Source organism: Caretta caretta, chromosome 13, assembly GCF_965140235.1.
Source record: "Caretta caretta isolate rCarCar2 chromosome 13, rCarCar1.hap1, whole genome shotgun sequence".
Lineage (NCBI taxonomy): Eukaryota > Metazoa > Chordata > Testudines > Cheloniidae > Caretta > Caretta caretta.
The window spans coordinates 8,620,322-8,641,479 of NC_134218.1; the positions used below are offsets into that span (position 1 = coordinate 8,620,322).

Below are 21,158 nucleotides of genomic sequence, written 5' to 3' on the forward strand. Positions count from 1 at the left end.
GATGACTTTGAGGTCCCTTCCAGGCCCATATTTCTAAGATTTGCATTTTGAATGCAATGAATGCCTAAAAATACAAGATTTAACTTAATTCAATAAAGTTTGTCCAGCATGTTGTAGGATATTGTCACATCTGTCACAGCCAGGTGTCAACGTATTTACCATTGTCATCTAACCCTTAGACAACCCAACTGAAAACATGCCTTGAGTCCACTAATGAAACACACAACCACATTGCATCAAGGCAGCCTGCAACACAGGAGTTTTTTCTGAACTGTTCAACACCGACTGTTGACATAGTCATATCTGCAAGTAACAACTTCTGCCATCTCCAGCTGGCTAGAATGCCCTTGTGAATGACCCACCACCTGTCCTCTGTGAAACATGCCTTTGTTGCTTCGCATCTAGACTGCAGCAATGTAGGCCACTTGAACTTGAAAGCATCTGCCTTGAATTACAACTGGTTGAAAGAAGAAAAGGAGTACTTGTGGCACCTTAGAGACTAACAAATTTATTTGAGCATAAGCTTTTGTGAGCTACAGCTCACTTCAACTGGTTGAGAAAGCTTAGGCTCTAGGACCCGCCCACCCCTCAGGGTCCTAGAGCCTGAGCTGCAGCCCAAAAGTGGAAGTCTACACAGTAATGAAACAGCCCCACAGCCCGAACCCAGCAAGCCCATCAGCTGGCATGGGCCCACTGCAGGTTTTTCTTTGCTGTGTAGTCATACCCAACCAATCACCCTAAGGGTTCCTTTGGTTTTTCTGAGGGTAAGGGGATGCGCTAAGAGAGAATATATTTCTTTGCTGTAAACCTAGCAGTCTGTTATTTAGTGTGGTTTACACTGAATAATCTTTCTCTGTAGCTGAATATATAGTGTTTGCAGAAGATATATCTCATAGACCACGGGTCGGCAACCTTTCAGAAGTGGTGTGCCGAGACTTCATTTATTCACTCAGAATTTAAGGTTTCGCGTGCCAGTAATACATTTTAACGTTTTTAGAAGGTCACTTTCTATAAGTCTATAATATATAACTAAACTATTGTTGTATGTAAAGTAAATAAGTTTTTTAAAATGTTTAAGAAGCTTCATTTAAAATTAAATTAAAATGTAGAGCCCCCCGTACCGGGGGCCAGGACCCGGGCAGTGTGAATCAGCTTGCCATAGGTTGCCTACCCCATCGTAGACTATTCTCCTGCTTTTCCATGTTGACAATATCTAAAAAAGTTTTGCATTACATTCCTAACTCAAGAAGTTACCTACATTCATTAAACACAGAAATATTCAAAAGGCCAAAAAGATTTTATAAAAAACACTGTTAAGAAAGTTTATTGAATTAGTTATTTCACACTGTGTGGCCTACTCAGGTTTCACTAAAACCAATGTTTATTATATATATGCACACACCAGGGGGGCCAAGAGCAGAAAAGAAAGGAAAAAAAATCTGAATTTCAAACTAAATATTCTATATGTCATGTCCACACCTTGTTTATGATGACCTACTGAAAGCAGAGTTGTACATGTCATTGTGCTAAACACGTTAAAAGTATGTGCTGGTTTACACAGAAACAAAATCTGTGTACCGAGAACAGTGATTGCAAACACACAGTATAATATGCCAGTTCTAAATGGCATGCAGTTGTGCTTCTAAATTGTGCTCATTTTCACGTGCAAGACAGGGCTTCTACCCACTAAAAACACGGCATGTCCACCTCTTCCCTTTACCCACTCCCAGTTTGTGTTCTGTTGAAGGGGCAAGAAGGAGAATTCTATTATTTAGAGCCAATATAGAAGTTGTAGTGATATGTATTTCAACATAAATGTCAGTGTGTAAAAAAATCGTGAGCCATCAAAGTTTTTTCCATCTTGTTGCATTCATAAGCAGGAGCAACGGTTGGACCAGTTTTCACTCATTGTTCAAGTAACGGACTGAAGTTTTATGTAACACTTTATGAAAAGCAGACTCACTTTGAAAAGCAGTCTTGTGTATTAACAATGTTGAAAGTCTGAAGTATCCCTCAGTTGTAAGCTTGAGACGAAACTACTGTTTACCTGGAATAAAACAAGATAGAGAGATCATCATTTGCACTTCATACAGGACTTTCAAGTACAGCAAGCTCTCCTACTGTGCAACCAAAAACAAAGACTTTAATAAAAAGAGCTGCAAAAGAAAAATACAAAAATGTTGTGAGAAAGGACTGGATGGCTCAAGATACTGGTTTAGTACCTTTTAACTCCAGGTCAAAAGTAGGCATCCAGTTCAGAGGTATAATCACTGGAAGTTGTGGTCATTGGATTTATTTGCGATCAATTTTTAGCAATTTAGACAACTGTCCACTAAGAACCAGAGTGAGATCACAATCCTTGCTGACAATCAAGCATGGAATGGAAAGAAAGGGTGAGCTACATGCCACAGAGGAAACAGAAAGGCCAAGACTTTGACAGGAAGCAGTGTATGCAAGTTTGTACAGCCTGTGCTCTACCTGTTCTGAGTAGATAGGATCTCAGCCCCCAGGGCTGTCCAACTAAAACTTAAAAGTAGCAAGAAAGTTTTTGGTTTCACTACTCCACTGCATTCTCCCATCCACTGAACTCTAGGACATTTTGAATTGTTCTGCCCAGGCTCCCTCTTGACAGTGTTCTGCAGGGTCTTAACCTTATGTTTAATCTTGATTATACAAAGCAAAAGAAGATTAAGCAACTTGTCCAGGGTCACACAAGAAGCCATTCAAATCCCTGTTCTCCTCAGCTCCCAGCGGTCTCATTTTTGTGATGCCATAATTAACAGTCAAATGTGTTGTTGGGGTTAAACTGGTGAAAACAAATTTCTGGGATACAGCTTGATAACGAGTAAGTGAACTGGAGCCCAGATATGTAGGAAAGAGGTTTGGTCAGTTTTGAAACAGAAAACAGATAAGACAAGACAACAAGGCCATTTGGGCACTAATGGTTTGATACAGTGTTACTCTCTCAAAAATCAAAAGGTGATCCTTCAGAACAAAGCCTGCAAGCTGAAGCCAAAGCACAGTGTAATGTAGCCTCTTACTCAGATACAACATGTAAAGGAGAGGTAACCCCTACTGAGGTCAACGGAATTACATCAGGACAAATGAGGAGCAGGTCCAAGAATAGGGCAAAAGACGAATGTTAACCTGATAAAAGTTATTTAAAAAAAAAAAAAAGAAAAGAAAAGTTCAGAGCCCAAAGAGCTAGAACTACCCATGGCTGGACTGGTTTCAGAGGAACAGCCGTGTTAGTCTGTATTCGCAAAAAGAAAAGGAGTACTTGTGGCACCTTAGAGACTAACCAATTTATTTGAGCATGAGCTTTCGTGAGCTACAGCTCACTTCATCAGATGTTTACCGTGGAAACTGCAGCACCTTTTGGAAGGCATTGCCCTCTTCGGTTACCTGCCAAAGCCAAAGCCTGGGTTCTGCTTCCCATGCAGCAGCTAGTGACATCACAAACACCTATACAGTGCTGGAATGTGCTTCCTGTTCTATTACAGGAAGCAGACTTTACCTAGTGCAAGGCTAAAGGCTGCAAAAACTAAAACTATTCAGAGCCAAAAGCTGAAGCTAAGCAGGTTGGCAACTGGTGATTGGAAGGACCTCACAAAAGAATTTAGAGACACTTTAGAAACAAAGGTTTTAAACATAGGGTTTTCACCAGTATCATATGCTAATATTTCCCCTCCCCCACTGTGTTCAGTGACTGAGCTTATTTCTGCTGTCTACTCCCAATAGTGGCTGAATGAGGTAGCATAAGTATGTACCGTAGTTCTAAAACACTTTGGGAGCCTTTCAATTGAAAGGTTCAATAGCAATATTAAATATTGCATGTTCCAATAACCCATATGTAGCAGCGAATTTTGGCCTTTCGGCACCTTTGTGCATTTAGCTTAGACTCTTACTACTTTTAAATGATCTGTGGTTTAGTTCCTCTTTGTTCCTATCCTCATTACATTGTGATGGGCTAGTTGTTCAGAACATCTCAACGGTATATTTCCCAAATCAGCGTAGGAATAATTTGATGCTGGTGTCACTTTTTACAAGACCAGGCTAGCAACAGTCATGTGGTCTCTCCCATAGAAACCATCATAGTATAGAATGGATTCCATCTCTGTTTGCCAGAAGTTGACAGGATGTACAGTTATCTTCTGATCAGAAGATTACCATTTTGGTCCCACTTAAATAAGCCTTGTGCTTTGATGGTGTTGTAAAACCAACTACAAACAAGTTAAACAAGGTATCACAAATATCAAACTGCCCTAGAGCACGGTTTAGTAATGCAAACACCAATCTTGAAATAAGAATTCTAGTGCCAAGTGACTAAAAAAAAATTAGAACACTTAAGGGACTGAAATCAAATTCCAAACACCAGTCATGTGATCACAAACTCCACTCAGTATTAAATTTTCAAAGGTTGACACAGGGTTTAAGCTACCCAACCCCACTGATCAAAGCAAGTTACACAACTGAAATGACAATGCAACTCCAGCAATTTATCTGGGAGTTTGTACACTTTAGCATAGCCAGGTAACTGTGGAAGTACCTCTGGGAAAAGCAGTGTAAAGCCATTAAACAACATGTAGCAATGTTCACAATAGAGTGGACATTTCAAATTATTTGTTGCAGTATGCACTGCACAAAAGCACCAATAGGTACCCAAGCCAAAAAGGCACATGCAGAAATTTACTCAACAGAAACTACAGGTACTAATACTTTCATATCTCCTGTAAGGAAGGAAAGTTTTAAAAAGAAAAAAACACCTCATCAGTAGAATAAGCGATATGACTGGAAGGAAAGCCTTTGAAAGGCTTGTTTACAAAAGTAAAACGACAAAAAAAAAGCAAATAATATCTGAATATGGTACTCAACTTTTACTATTGCTATTGTACAATTGGAGACTTCCAGCTTTAATTTAGTTTCTTTAAACACTGCAAGGCAAAGGATCTGGAGAAGAAGACATCCTGATTTTTACTTAAAACACTTGATATGGCAAATAATAGTTTATAATCAGCAGGATAGAAACAGTAAGACGCAGCAATAGGTACAGTACTGTATGCATTAGTTATTCTATCTGTATATTCTTTTGTGCATTAGACTACTATGTATTCTGTCTCAATCATACAAAAGGCTTGGCTCCTTGGCTTTCTAATTTCATCCTCAGGTTTTCAGATTACCATAACTGTCTCCCAATTTCCCCCCTTTCATGGTAAACTCAAGGCATTGGGTTTCCCCCACTCTACCAGTAGCACTCTACTTGAATTCTTAGCCAAAGCATGAATATCTAGCAGATAGAACCTAAAAAAGCAGTGCAAACACTGCAACTTGTTCCAAGAGGCCAGGCCACTGAAATCAACTGGCATAAGTGAACGTGCAGGGCTCTGCCCATGCAAAAGAAGTTGCGAGATCAGGGCCTTACTCTTTTCTAGGGGATAGCGTCACATTTATTTAATCCCAAATTTGGCTAATGTACTTTTTTCCTTTTTAGAAAAAAGGATCAAACCACTTTTAAAGAAAATAAAAAAGTTTAAAAAGTCACATTAAATCCTAGACAGGTATTTTTTCTTATTCAACTTTTTGAGTTAGAACATAATCGTGGTGTGCTCTTTGTAGAGCATATCACATAAGGAAAACAGACCCCTAAAAAAAACCCTAAAGACACTCTACATACCGGAAACACAATATTTAAGAAGTTAATTTTGTACTTCATAGATGTACCAAAGTTAGCTAAAAAAAAGTAGAAACAGAACTGTCAACACTTCTACCAAGTGTCCACACACTGAATAGTTTTCCCCCACATACATCTTACATTTCATTTGTTATTGAAACTTACTGCATATTTAATTCTTCATAGAACAAACTGCCATTTTCCACCTATCTTACCCAAGAGCGTTTAAATAAATCCCACTTTACAGCCAAGTTAAAATCCTAAAAACAAGGTCTCAGTGTTTTCTTTTTGCTACACTAGCAGCACTATTGTTCCTGTACATACTTGCACATACCCCTTGCACTTGCAAACACTTCCACATATGTGTTCGCATTAGCACTCAAACGGCCAACTGTTTTTAAACTTCTTTCTCCCTTTGTTAATGCAGCTAAAAGCCACCACAGTAACAAACTGATAATTTAACAGAAATAGTTTGGTCAGGTTTTAAAGTTACACATAGCTTTGGCCAAACTAAACATGCCACGAGAGTTACACTGCTCTTTAAAAGCATCTTTTCCACCACAGACAGACAACCCATATTTATAAAGTGCAACTGCAAGGGACATTTTTCGTGTTAATATAAAGGCTGCCAGGAGAACAAAGAATACGAGTCATTCAAGAGGATTCCTGGAAAGACAGCCAGGGTTCAAATTCCTGCAGATTCCACTTCAACCAAAGCATACCAGTTGCATTTCAAGGAACAGAAATAAATATTCATGTCTGTTTCTTACAGCTCTCCTGAAAGTGTCAATACCTAGTGTTTTCATCTCTAAATGAAAGCTTCAATAACTATTACTCTTAGTTAACTGATTTACGAAATTAGGTTATCAACAATAGGTCTAAAACAGCATTACAGATTTACCAATTAAAACTGCCTATTTCAATACCTGCTGCTATCATCATGCACTCATTCCTTCAACCAGAAAACAGCAATGCAGATATCTAGCGAAACACAAAAGAGGAATTATTCAGCAAGTTAGACTTGTTTCCTCTCAAAGTCTGACTGCAACAACATTCCCAATCAAAATCTGCACTGGAGAAACTAAACTCCCTCAACAGGCAAGTCCAACATGGACAGCAATGCAGAGTGCTTCTCTGTGTTCTCTATGTATGCTGCAGAAAAGAAAGGTTTAGGTGAAGCCCAGTTGAAATTTTGGCCCTCTGCCATTTTTTAATCTTTTCTGAAGGCTGCATTTATTTCTATTATAAAACCTAATCTTCAAATCGGATTTGTTATGATTTTTGATTAGGTGCTCCAGGCCCTTCATTTTTGAGAGCCATACAAATGGAGCATGTTATTAAACTGATAATTTAGTTCACAATCTCCTCATTTCTTGAATGATTGATGTGGTAGGTGGCGGTGACACTGCTAATACATCTCTGAAAGTTTGGCTTACAACATGTCAGCCAAATATCTCTACAAACACACACATTACCAAATTCTCCTTGCAAATATCCTTCCTCCAACCATCTGGTGAGAGATGGCTACAATGCACAAGCGCAAGAAAGCTCTTGCTAACCAAAAGCTCCCACTCCACAATAACCTTGTTCACCCATGTCACGCTCATCTTAAGTCCCGCTGACCATTCTGAGCAGCTAGAGAAGCTCTTCTTCAACCCAGAAGACACCTGGGAGATACTATGGGCAGGCTCTGATGTAAACAAGCACCTCATGGGTTTCAGAGTAGCAGCTGTGTTAGTCTGTGTTTGCAAAAAAAAAAAAAAAAGGAGTACTTGTGACGCCTTAGAGACTAACAAATTTATTTCAGCATAAGCTTTCGTGAGCTACAGCTCAATTCGTCGGATGATGACCCCTCTGTCGAACTAGCTGGTTTCTTGCACCATCAAAGACAGCCGACAACCATCAACCATGTTAGGACGTTACATGGAAGATGCATGCACTCGATCCACAAATGGAGAATCGAGGATTTGCCACAGTGCAAAAGCAGAGACCTCCAAACCATAAAACACACTGACCAAGCTTTTCATTTCCAGAAGGTATACCAAAGGTGCACTTCTGCATCCCCTGAAGCCCTCCAATGCATTTCAAATCTTTCTATCAACTTTTAAATGTTGCTATTTCCATACAAAAGATGATCAAATTTTCCTCTCCTAGGTATGCAGACCTTCAGTAATGTTTCATCAGAAGACGTTGCTGTCCTGTTGCTTTTGAACATTACATTCACCTTTATTCCTTTGCCAATTGAGTTCATCTGAAGCCATGCTGGTTTAGGATTATGCTAACTTTAACCTTACCCTATGGGTTTCCCTTGAGAAATAATCTAGTGTTGTACTGCCCTCCTCAATAAACGTTAAAGCCCATGAAGTTACTTTATTTGTTTTTTATATTCACAAGACCCCAGTGAACATTATTTTCAAGGTATACAATGCTACACTTATAGCAACAAGACAGATAAACCAATCCATCATTACTGATCCTGTAAAAAAAGAAATTCACATTTTTTCTCTAAATTGTAAAATTCATTGTCCCTTATTGGTTCCTAGAGGAAATTATCTTGTTCATCACCCTTTAGGGGAAAATTGTTGCTAATGGGTTAATAGTAAAATGAGAGTTGGCTAGTAAATTTCATTAGAACAAGCCTAGTGTCTGTACATGTGGCGTTATCTTTGAGCCACTTCTGGATTTGTGCTGGAAATGGCCCACCTGATGATCACTTTAGATAAGCTATTACCAGCAGGACAGTGGGGTGGGAGGAGGTATTGTTTCATATTCTCTGTGTATATATAAAGTCTGCTGCAGTTTCCACGGTATGCATCCGATGAAGTGAGCTGTAGCTCACGAAAGCTCATGCTCAAATAAATTGGTTAGTCTCTAAGGTGCCACAAGTCCTCCTTTTCTTTTTGCAGGTCATATTAATAAAGAATTTCCCTAGTATGGCAGTAGTGAATCTTAATTTGATATCTTTTCTTCCCAGTTCTACTGACAAAACTTGTAATTTAGATTTGTTTTATCCTGTGGCAAATCATGCAATTCTTTGGTTGAAGGTAAATACCTAGGAAAATCTTGTAATGAATGTATTTAGTTCACAAATCCATAGCCAAATTACTCCCCCACATAACCTTTACAGCAAGAAATGTTCATTTGTTCCTTATAAAGCAATGAATAGAGTCCATGATCTTTATCTTGAAGGCTTTGAATGGTCTAGTGCTAGCTCTTGTCTGACTGCCTTACTTATGAAAGCATTCATACTACCCTTCCCCTTTGTAGAGACTCTTTAGGAAACACTAGAAATGTTGTTGGCATTGTTATACAATGCCTTCCTCCCATTCCCACCTCATCAAGGGGATTTAAATGCTGGAAGATCTGTTTAAAAGCAATGGCTATAATTAAGGTTAAGATTTCGTCACAGTTTCTTTCAGAAAAAGTCACGGACAGGTCGCAGGCAATAAACAAGCGGTGACCTGTATGACTTTTACTAAAAATAATTTGGAGGAGGAGAACGACAGCTGGAGCCCCATGGAAGGCGGGGGAGGAGAAATGACAGCCCCATCACTGGGGAGCAGCAGAGACCCAGCTCCAGCGGCACACAGCCCCAGCCACAGCTGCAGACAGCCGAAGCTGAAGAAGTCACGGAGGTCTGGTAAAGTCACGGAATCCGTGACTTCCATGGATCGTATCCTTAACTATAATATTATCCTACAGTCTGAAATGAGCCCTGATCATGGTCTTTTCCCCAAATAGTTGTTTAAGAAAAAAACAGAAATAGAATTAATTCACTGACTGTCAAGGATTCTGGATTGTTGTGAACAGAGATGGAAGCAAGTGACAAAGCACAGTCAGTGGCACTGAAAGTTTCACCAAACACTCGTGATGTCATCAGTGTGATTCAACGCTGATTTGCAGAGACCATATCTGATGTGAGAGAGCAGTTCAGTCTCAATGCCATCCTGCCCTAGATTTACATACCTTTACTAATCTCATATGCCATTGAGTCCCTCCTTTAAGATTTTTTTAAACACACTGCAACACAATATTTTTAAATGCACCAAAATGTACAAAAAAACCCCTCCAAGTTTGCCAACCCCTCCTCCGCATCAACTAAAACTCCCTAAGAGTCATATAAATAAATAAAATAAATAAAGCAAGCTATATTTTCATAATGACCATTTTGGGGGCAATTTGTTTATAGAGTTTATTAAAAAAAGAAAAAAAGAAAACAAATCTTTTATCCTAAACAGAACAGCATTAAGCAATTGGTGCATAAGGTACAGTGACAGGATTACCCACCCATTTTGCTGCAGTACGTAAGCACCACACTGTAAGCCCAAAGAATCCTGAGCTCTTAGCAACAGGCAAATAATCCGCGGGATGGTTTTGAATTCTGATCGCTTGCCTACCACTCACTCTAGCATGTTCAGTAAAAGAGAAAAGCAACAAATCCACTTGCTCACGTATTTTGCTAGCATGGTACCATGCCTAATCATACTTAACATTTTGTGACCAATGCCATTACTTGTGACCAATGCCATTAAGTTTAAGGATTATAGGAACAGGTACTGTATATAACAGCAAGGCAGAAAACAACACAGAACAGTAAAGGACAGTTACAGGTTAAATTTATAGAAATCTTACCAAGCATAATGCCACTACTCATCAATTCTCTTCATACATATCCAATCATACATTTGCTCTGTACAAGTTACCCCACTATCAGCCATTTCTATGGAGACCCACTCTTGAAGTGTCATGAAAATAGCCACGATACAAAAAAGTCAGCTGTTGTAGCCCTAGTGACTTATCAACTTAGTGCAAAGTGCTACCAGTAAACAACCATGACTCTATATACACATCAGCAATTAATGGGACAGAACCCAATTGTGCAGCACTAACACATGCAAACAGTCCCACGGCCTACTTACGTAGGGCTTCATGATGAGAAATTACTGAAAATTAGTAAAATCAGAGTTTCTACTATGGTGCCATCTCTTCAAAGGCAACATTCATAGCACAGATGTTTACGTAAACGGGAATCAGTCTAACACGTTTGTGGTCTTCAAGAATTAAAGTATTAAGAAAATTTAACTTCTTTACCTAGCATATCTATTTCTATTTATAATAAAATTTTAATAAAAAAGCTGTACCTCTTATTGTTAGTCCACTTTATTGGCTAACCAGTTTGCAACAGTGTCAATAACCCTAACACTCATTCACTAACAAACGGATTGTAGTTTCATTTGTAACTCTAGAAGTACAGTAGACGACATTCTTATTTTACTAAAACAATTGTTTAGTAACATTTGGTTTCTGAAAATTTCTAGAAAAACCTCAGGAAAACATCTTAAGAGGAAATCACATTGTTAAAAACAAAACTCTCCTTTCAATATATATCTTTACCAACACTGCTGAATTAACAACACAATTACCATCAAAAAAGATTTCTCACATCTGAAACTTTGATTCCCAGATTTATAATATTGATAATGATAATATGGAAAGGGCCAAATTTAGAAGTGCACGCCCATTTCTGCAACTGTATGCACTGTTAGCCACATGTGCATGCAACTGCTGTATCTACAAACACGACAACAACAAAATGGAGGTACTCAAACTCATGTACATTTTGTGGGTGAAAGTGGTCTTCTACCAGCTAAAAATTTGGGATAAAAAATAAATAAGCTTACTAACACCATATGGTTTTTAGACAACTTTAGAATTCCTAGTGATCTTACCTCCTACTGGAGTACTTATAGCAGGTGATAAAATGAAATGCTTGTACACAGTAAAATATATTGAAATACTTCACAGAATGTTGCCAAGGCCAGAGATTTGTTTTCTAAAATAAAGGAAAAATAAAAGTACAATTAAACAAATTTAAAAAACAAGCTCAGTTTATTCTTATATCTCATTAATCCTGAAAATTAAGACAGTAGTTTTGTACAGCTGGCTCAGTGTATTTTTAACAGCATATCTGAGGCCAATATTAAATCTCATTTGACACATTCTATTTGTTTAGTGTCTCAATACAATTTGCTATGTTCAGTCTTTTAGAATATAAAGAAACACTATTCTGTTCTCACACTTTCTTTCTGGAAGTGAATTATTTAAAAGAGTGAAGGTTGAGGGCAATATCCTACACTGCTGAATCCAAAGCAATACATGCCAGAAGATTTTAAACGAAATATGTTTGTATAAAATCCTACATTCATTTGCAATCAATTCTTTTACATTATGCTGCAGGAAAGCACTCAAAATACTGCATCTTCCAATAAACTCTGTCTATAAGCAGATTTACCAATTCTCTCATTGCTCACATTTCTTTCATCCAGATGAAGAAGTTCCTGTGACAAGCTTGTCATCAAACCATTTAATTTAGAAAAAAAATCTTGGCTGTTCTGAATTACAAATGTAAGGCACACTTCTAAGTACACTTACTACATATTTTGGAAAAATTTTAATACTTCATGTAAAAATACATAATGCAGAATCACACATACTAGTTATTTTGCAGAGAATATGACAAGAATTGTAAACATAAGCATACTAAGAATCTGTGACACTGTGGCAGGGGTGGCCAACCTGAGCCTGAGAAGGAGTCAGAATTTACCAATGTACATTGCCAAAGAGCCACAGTAATACGTCAGCAGCCCACCATCAGCTCCTTCCCCCTCCCCTGCTTCCAGCGCCTCCCACCCACTGGCAGCCCCACCAATCAGCGCCTCCCCATCCCTCCCAATCAGCTGTTTCGTGGCATGCAGGAGGCTGGGGGGAAGGGAGGAGAGAGCAAGGGCATCGCAGGCTCTGGGAAGGAGTGGAGTGGGGGCAGGACCTGTGGCAGAGCCAGGGGTTGAGCAGTGAGCAACCCCCACCCAGCACATTGGAAAGTTGGCACCTGTAGCTTCAGCCCCCGGTGCCTATAAAAGGAGCTGCATATTAACATCTGAAGGGCAGCATGCGGCTCCGGAGAAACAGGGTGGCCACCCCTGCACTATGGTGTCTAAGTATCTAGAGTAGAAAAGTCTTTTCAAGAGGTATTTTAATAAGTCAGGTGACAAAATCAATATCGATTGAAGGACAAGAAAAGAATGCTGACGTATAAGAGGAAGTCTTAAATAACAAGGAGTTTGATGTAACACTGGAATGTTCAAGGGCAAATTGCCTTACAAGATGAACACAAATGAGTTATTCACTTAAAACTTCAGAGTACTTATGTGCAAATCCTGGTTTCAAGCAGTTATCTGTATGGAATATATTTATATCTGTGCAAAACTACTTACATACTATACAGTATCTTAAAGGCTAAAAAGATTGCTGAGTGTGCTTTGAGACACTAAACGGAAGATATTGGGAAGCTTATTTTGTATTTAGTTTGATGAGTATGAAGTGGACAGTTACATTCATTTGGAAAAAAAAAGACAGACACACAGAAGTAGCATTATAGTTATATTTATAAAAGCTGCCAGCTAAGGTAAGAAATTATTTTTAACTGCTGTGGAAAGCTACTGAGAACATGGTAATTGTTCTTAAATATAAATATCCATCAACGAAAGTGATCCCGAATGGCTACAATTAATCCAAGCACATTTTTGTAGATAGTAATGCACACAATTAAGCTTTTGGATCAGTCTCAAGTCTCTCATCCTTAACGACTGTTTTTCAACTATTCCCAGGGATGGAATCTGTAATCTAACTTTTTGTGCCTTTAACTTCTGTGATCTGTTTATGAAACTGCACTGTCATGTCCAAGGAACTAATTTTGGAAAAAAGCATATCTTCCGCTTCATTAAATACATGCTATATGTATTGAGAGCTGCTGTTTCAATATTTCCTTTTCAGAATTCATCATCAGATTGCCTTTTTAAATTAAGTCAACTCAGGTGTGCTGATGGGCAGCTTCCCTGAAACTTCCCTCAAGAGTCAAAAGGCAACTACAAGTCCATTTCTCCTCAACTCTCCCACTGTACAGCCCGGAGAACAACTCATCAGTCTTCCCAGATTCACTGTCCATTATGTTCAGCACACCTTTATTTAAAACTTGAGTGTTATAAAACTTTATTTTGCTTCAAGTGAACAAGAAGATACAAATTTTAATACATTTCCTATTAGACCATTACAAAAAGAGTCACTCACACAACTTGAGTGAATAATTATTTTGAGGAACGGCTCCGTCTACACTAAATGAAAAGGCACTGTAAGAAACAACAGCTTGTAATGCCTTGTACTTCAGTGCTACTTCAACCAGTTCTCCTATCACTATCCCTGCCTCACAATGCCTCAAATTTGGAAATTGCCAAAAACTCCTGCTTCCAGAAAGTGCACTGTGGAGTTTCAGGAGTCCCAGAACAGTTGTAAGATGTGATGCATGTGGCTGCCCTCAGGTATCAATGTGAATGCCACAATGTAGATGTGCTCAGCCTTTGCAAAGATCAGTAAAAGAAACAGCCATTCAAGCAATCAGTATCCCTGAAACATTTTCCTTGGGGGTGTAGACAATGCTGAAGAAAGAGAGACGTGTGAGCAAGACAGATGGGGAAAAGATGAAACAGTGATACTCTGATCCTAAATACACTGCAAATCAATGTCCCTTTCACTTCTGATACTTGAAAGTTTAAACAAAACATGTTTTAATCAAGAAAACTGATAAGGATGTAAGGGAAATATCTATTTGCATTGTACGTACATTTGCAGATATTCATTGGTGGAGCTGCAAGCCTCACACAGACACACACAAAACCATATATGCTTTTAGGCAGCAGTTTTCAAGTTCTGGCCCTTAAGTGTTGCAGGAAGACAGACCATACCCTCAAGGAATTCACAGGCTAAATGAATAGACAGCATAAATAAGATTAAAACCCATATTAGACAAATGGCTACATACTTTACTTTTTTATTAACATGACACATAAACCTCTGTGAAGTATAAAAGTGGCCTTTTCCCACTATTTTCCAAGTTGCTTGCTACTTTTCAGAAGCTCTGCAAGAGGGGGATGCTGGGGACAGCTGGAAGAATAGAGAATCAAGGGGTATCTACTGACAAGGACTGTCAGTGGCAGCTGGGGGGAAAGACATCTTCAAGTAGGAGGCAATCTGCACCCCAGTGCTCCTAAATCATGCTGAAACCAAGCTCCACTTCTGCACATTTTAGGAGCATAGCAGATCTCTTTTCCTTGCCTTACTTTCCTTCCCTTAAGTCACACAGGAACAGAGCTCTGCTCTGACTAGACATAGGATGCCAGCTGTTCTCCTTACGAAAGGTTCTTCAGTACCTTCTGCCAGTTCTTGTTCCCAACTCCTCCAGATCAGAAGCCTTCCAGTTTAAAGAATAATTTGTAATGAAAAACATTGCCCCAGATGGCAGTAAGATTCGGTGCATCTCTGCAATGTAAATTAGGGGCAAAAGGGTCTGGCCATTCGATTTAAATCTAATGTTATTCGTTCGGCTTTACTGCCTTCTTATACATGAGACAACAACCAATAAGCGGCTATATGAAGCCCCTTCTACCAGGGAAGGGAAAGCAGCGACCCATCATACCGAAGCATGCAGACTACCTCCATTTCTCCTGCATGACGAATAAGCTCTCCAGGAAGTGCAACTTGCTCTTTCCCCTCAGCCCCTGACCTACCTTTCAGGATCTTTTGTACTCATTTGTTTGCAATAGAAAGTGGCCCCACGCAGACTGACTCATCAGTGCTCCTCCCCGACATTCTGGGGATGGGGTCCCAGTCTGGAGGTCGCCTTCCCAGGGTAGCAGGTCTGATTTGGGAGGCAGGTCTGATTTGGGGCTTCTCAGGGAGAGGGTGTCGTGGTTTGGGGGAGCCCACTCTGCATTTTGGGGGCTACCCGCAAAGTTTGGGCATCTCCCTCATCTGTGCCCCTGACTGGGATGATGGGTCTCGCTTGGGGTGGGGGAATCAGTTCTCGGGGGGTTCCCTTCAGGTTGCGGGGGGGCTCCCGCACTTCCCCCTGCCCCTCTAGGGCTGCAGGTCCCAGTTTGGGGGTCCCCGTCCCCCCGTGTCCTACCCCAGCGCGGGGGCTGGCTCCAGGGGCGGGTCGCCCGCCGCTTCCCCACCCCAGGTCTGGGGTCCCTCCCCCGCCAGGCGGCGAGCTCAGGGACGAGGGGCCGGACGGCGGAGGGTCTCTGCCCCGGGACGAAGGAGCCCAGAGCGGGGCCCAGTTTTCCCCGGGCGGGAGCCTCAGTGACCTCCCCCGCCGCCGCTCCCCGGGGTCCACCTGTGCCCCGGCGGCAGCCTCGGCTGCGGTGGCCCCGCCAGGGCGCAGGCCGCAGGCCGCGGGCGAGTTGTCTCACCTGGTCCCCCAGCAGCCGCGGGCCCAGACCCGCTGACACCAAGGCGGAAGTGCGGCCCTCAGTGTTCGCCGACTGACAGCCCAGGCCGCCAACCGGAAAGCCGGGCGAGGCTATGGCAACCCCAAACTGCCTAATCAGTTGCCTGCGGGGCGGGGCACATGCTAATGAGATGCCAGGGCCGGGACGCAGAGGCCGACCAGCGCTGGCGAACCTGCTGACCAATGGCGTTCAAGGAGGGCGCGTCTATGCAAATAAGGGAGGAGAAAACTGGTCTAGGCTTGGTTGCTGCTGGTACGCTTGTAGGAACTGAAACACCCTATTGTATATGTAAGACTGCTTATATTGCACTGGTGTGTATTTTACCTCTAGTGCTGCATATCACTGCATCTATTATCTTTACTGCACTTTCCACATAGTGGCACGGATTATGCTTGCAATGTGTGTGTTTCTTGTGAACTTTCTGTAGTTTTGCATACTCCACGTATTTGGATGCACTGTATAATATTTTGCATATATAAAATCTCTTGCCTAATTGTATACGATGACCCTTTGTACATTATGCCTTTCATGTGTCAAATATATGTTCTTGCATATTCTTGCAATTGTGTACATTACATAAAACTTGCATATTTCATTGATATATAGATATATTCTTGCATTACCCACTTACAAATATTCAATATAACATTCTAACTTTCTTATGGGTGCTAAATGCTCAAACTGCATATACTGTATATACTTACATTTGTTATATATTCTTCCAAATATATACTTACATACATATTGTACATTCTTGTATATGTCATATTTCCTGTTTTAGATATACATGCACATAGAGACACAGGTTTTTATATTGTTTGTCTCTTCAGGCCCTAATATTGCAATTCCATATGCGTGTGCTTAACTTTGTGCAGGTAACTCACTTCAAAAGAACTACTCCTGTTCTTTAAAAGAAAAGGAGTACTTGTGGCACCTTATTTGTTAGTCTCTGAGGTGCCACAAGTACCCCTTTTGTTTTTGCGAATACAGACTAACACGGCTGCTACTCTGAATCCTGTTCTTTAAGTAATTGGAACTGTATAGAGTATTGCCAACCCCTAATATTCAAAATCATGAGTCAGCACTCAAAAATCACTTGTTGGCTTAATAATCATGAGCTTTCTTTAAAATAATAAGTGTTAGGTTCATTGTATTTGCCTTCTGATTTCTGAACCCTTAGGGTGCACTTGGCTTCATATTTTCAAGCTTTTCTCCACCCCCATGAGGACTAGGAACTTAGTTTTTTCGTAAGGAAAGCTGATTCTCATGCATTTCATAAATCCAGCATCTAAGGAAAACCGCAAATATCACATGACTTGCAATAAAATCACAAGAATGAGCAACATTGCTTTATATAGCACCATAACTGTACACAGAGCTATATGGTACCTTAACTGTGCCAAACAGATAACGTCTCTGTCCTGAAGAGCAGACAGCTAGACTAGTGATTAAATCCAGTCAGGGAACAGGTTTCAGAGTAACAGCCGTGTTAGTCTGTATTCGCAAAAAGAAAAGGAGTACTTGTGGCACCTTAGAGACTCTTTTACTACAGAAAAACTGCAACAATATAAGTGGGTGCAAGGGGGAAGAGCAAGAAATCCACAGCTTAACCCAATGACCTACCTTTAATGTGCCTAAAAATGTGGCATGTTACAACAAACAGATAGTGATCTTCTGTCACCAGGTTTGATACATGCTGAGACAAGTTATGCTCACAATCAAGCTTTAGTTGCAAACATGGCAGCTTTGAGCATGTCCTGTGGGGGCAAACTTTAGCACCTGCCAGCCAGACATTCTTTTCAGATGGGAGAGCTAAGCAAGCCAAAGACATTTCCACTTATCCGCGAGGTGCTCTTCCAGTTGCTGCCTGCAATTACTCTGCTGCATTCTCCACCTATGGCACTTCCCTCTCCTGCACTGGGTACAGCTGCAGAGCAAGTACAGTCTTTCCCTTACACCGAGGGTATATCTACATTGCGAGCGGGGGATGTCAGTGCCAGCTTGAGGAGACATACTTACACTAGCTCTGGGTGAGCCAGGGCACTAAAAAGAGAGTACCTGAGCCATGGGTGGGGCTAGACACCCTGAATACATAGCCCATCCGAGACACTAGGCACGGCGTCTGGGATGCTAGCCCGTCCCACCACTCAGGATTCGGCAGCTACATGCTATGACATTAGGGTGACCATAGGTCCTGTTTTGGCCAGGGCAGTCCCTTTTTTTAAGCCCTGTCCCGGCAGTCCCGACTTTTTGGCAAAAGTGGGCATTTGTCCTTTTTGTTCTTGGCAAGTTGATCAGCTGGGAAGAGCAAACGCCCACTTTTGTCAAAAAAGTGGGGTGTGGTGCAGTCGGAGGAACGTGCAGAGATGCCAGCCCTGTACAGGGGGCAACACAGCGCTGGGGGATGCCGCCAGGTTTCCAGCAGGGTTCGAGAGACCAGTGACAGCCTGGCACAGGGGGCCGGCAGGGTTTGAGTGAGCAGCCGGTGCCAGCTCGGGGAGGGGCCAGGGCCAACCCTCTGTGGGGGAGGGTGTGAGTGGCTGGGAGTGTTGGGGGGAGGGGCTTTGGGCCAACCCCATGCAATGCCCCCTGTTTTCCCTTTGGGAAATATGAGCTATACTCCATACTCAATCAGAGCTAGTGTGGGTATATTGCCTCAAGTTGGGAACGACACCCCAAGCTCAAAATGTTGGTGTAGCCTGAGATCCTTTGGAATTGCCTGATGGCTTGAAGTGTTGTAGCAAACAATGGGAAAAATCCAGGGAAGGACCAAGCACCTGCATCTCCCCTTCATGTCCATGAGAACTGCCAGTACATAGCATCCCACAGAATCTGGGCTGAATGCGCTGGGTAACATAGATTGGCCCTCCCTCATTAAGCCATGTTAACAAGCCCTCTGTTGTTTCCAAACAGTATTGCCGCATAGGAACTTAAGGACCAGATCTCCAAAGGTATTTAGGCACCTCACTCCCACGGATGTCAATAACAGCTAGACTTAGACCACAGGCTCATGCTGCCCTGCCCTGCCTGGCTGTGCAATCCTCTTCATTCCTGTACTTGCTGTCTAGTTCACTTCTCCACTGAATAGATATCAGGTGACCTCTATTTTCTGTTGCAGCCTGGAGAGGCTATAACATACCACTGACTTGCCACCACAGTGCCTTCTAATGTATCTGCTGACCATTGGTGATACTTTATATTCTATTCATTTTTTATTTGGCAAACTTGGCAGTAAGAGTGTCTGATTTAGAATTAATAAGAATGTCTGGACTCTAGCTGAGAAGAATACTGCCGCCTGGTAAGTTATCATTGGACTCCCTGGACAAAATTCATCTCCACTGAAGTCAATAGAGACAAACCAGGGATTGATTCAATCCCTTATCTGATCCTGTCTTTTTGGAGACTAAAGTCAATGGAGGCTAATTGCAGTTGAGGGAAAATGCAGGTAAAAAGATTACCCACTTCTCATCTGGGAATTACAGAGTTTACTAATCATAGACTCATAGACTTTAAGGTCAGAAGGGACCATTATGATCATCTAGTCTGACCTCCTGCACAACGCAGGCCACAGAATCTCACCCACCAACTGGTTAGTTTGCCCACTTCTTCTTTTTTTTAAACCACTGCACCACTGGCTAATTAGACACATTAGATCAAGTTCAGATATCTTGTAAAGTGGTCAAAGTTACACATCAGGTTACATATGGGTCAAAGTTACACATCAGTTACACATGGGTCTGAGAAAGCCTGACTGAGTGTATGAGAGTTTAAATTGGAATAATTTACATGCTGGGGGGGCTGGAAGAAGGTGAAAGTTAAAATAGACTCCCACCCACACTACTTTATCCAGGCTATATAGGTTATACAGGCTAAGATAGGGTATACAAATCTCATGCTTCAGGGTATTAAGTGGTCAGTTTAGGGGTCAGGAAGGAATGTTGCCCTCATTTAGAGCATTGCACATTTGGCTAGGTACGCTGTGGCAGAGAACAGGAGAGGCAGTTTCACTTCCACTGCGGTATCAATTCATCATTGCTGGATAGAGAATATTAGACTTGATGGAGCAAAGACTTGCTTCAATATGGCAAATCTTGCATTCCATAAAGGAAGGAGCAGTTAGAGGAAGGGAGAAAAAGTGGGGGGATGGGAGGAAGAGTACAATAGATTTTAAAGTAAAAATAAAAACATGAAGAGTAGGGTTGCCAGGTGTCCAGTTTTTGACCGGAGTGCCCAGTCGAAAAGGGACCCTGGCAGCTCCAGTCAGCACCGCCGAACGGGCCATTAAAAGTCAAGTCAGCAGCACAGTGGAACTAAGGCAGGCTAGTCCCTACTTGTCCTGGCACCGCGCTGCACCCCGGAAGCAGCCAGCAGGTCCGACTTCTGGGGGGGGGGCACCCTGGGGCCCCGCCCGCTGTCCCCACCCCAAGCACCGGCTCCGCACTCCCATTGGCCAGGAACCTGCGGACAAGAGCAGTGCACGGAGCCTCCTGTCCCCCCTGCCTAGGACCGAGACCTGCTGGCCACATCCAGGGTGCAGCGTGGAGCCAGGACAGGCAGGGAGCCTGCCTTAGTCCTGCTGCGCCTCTGACTGGGAGCCACCCAAGGTAAGCCCACTCCCCAACCCGGCACCCCAACCCTCTGCCCCAGCCCTGAGCCCCCCCAAACCCCTTACCCCCAGCCCCACCCCAGAGCCCGCACCCCCAGACAGATCCCTCACCTCCTCCCACACCCTAACTCCCTCCTGCAGCCTGGAGCCCCCTCCCGCACTCTGAACCCCTCATTTCTGGACCTGCCCTTGAGCCCGCACCCCCAGTTAGAGTCCTCATCCCCTCCCACACCCCAAGCCTTTGCCCCAGCCCAGTGAAAGTGAGTGAGGGTGGGGGAAAGCACACCACCAAGGGAGGGGGAAATGTAGTGAGCAGGGGCAGGACCATGGGGAAGGGGTGGGGCAGGGGGCAGTGCCTTGGAGTAGGGGCAGGGCTATGATGTTCAATTTGTAGGATTAGAAAGTTGGCAACTTTAATGGAGAGCTATTAAAGCCTAATGATTAATCATAAATTATTTTAAATTCCATTTGTCAACACATGGTGAGAGTTGTTCCGACAATTTCCCTGCAGAGGAAAACTACCAGATTCTGCAGAGAT

The 21,158-nt window shown here is 42.1% G+C and overlaps 1 protein-coding gene across 6 annotated transcripts in view; it reads right to left on the minus strand.

Moving 5' to 3' along the window:
• The window catches only part of OSBPL2 (oxysterol binding protein like 2), a 56,541-nt gene extending 40,451 nt beyond the window's left edge, over positions 1–16,090 (minus strand). For 3 of the 6 annotated variants that reach the window (XM_075118708.1, XM_075118710.1, XM_075118712.1), the window contains exons 1-4: positions 15,976–16,090; positions 14,349–14,487; positions 11,401–11,504; positions 1,964–2,047 (exon numbers count right to left, since the gene is read on the minus strand). The gene's annotated coding sequence lies outside the window, so the exon portion shown is untranslated. The remainder of the gene's footprint in view (positions 1–1,963; positions 2,048–11,400; positions 11,505–14,348; positions 14,488–15,975) is intronic. The other 3 variants (XM_075118711.1, XM_075118709.1, XM_075118713.1) reach the window with 3 other exon arrangements.
• Positions 16,091–21,158: the final 5,068 nt, after the last annotated feature.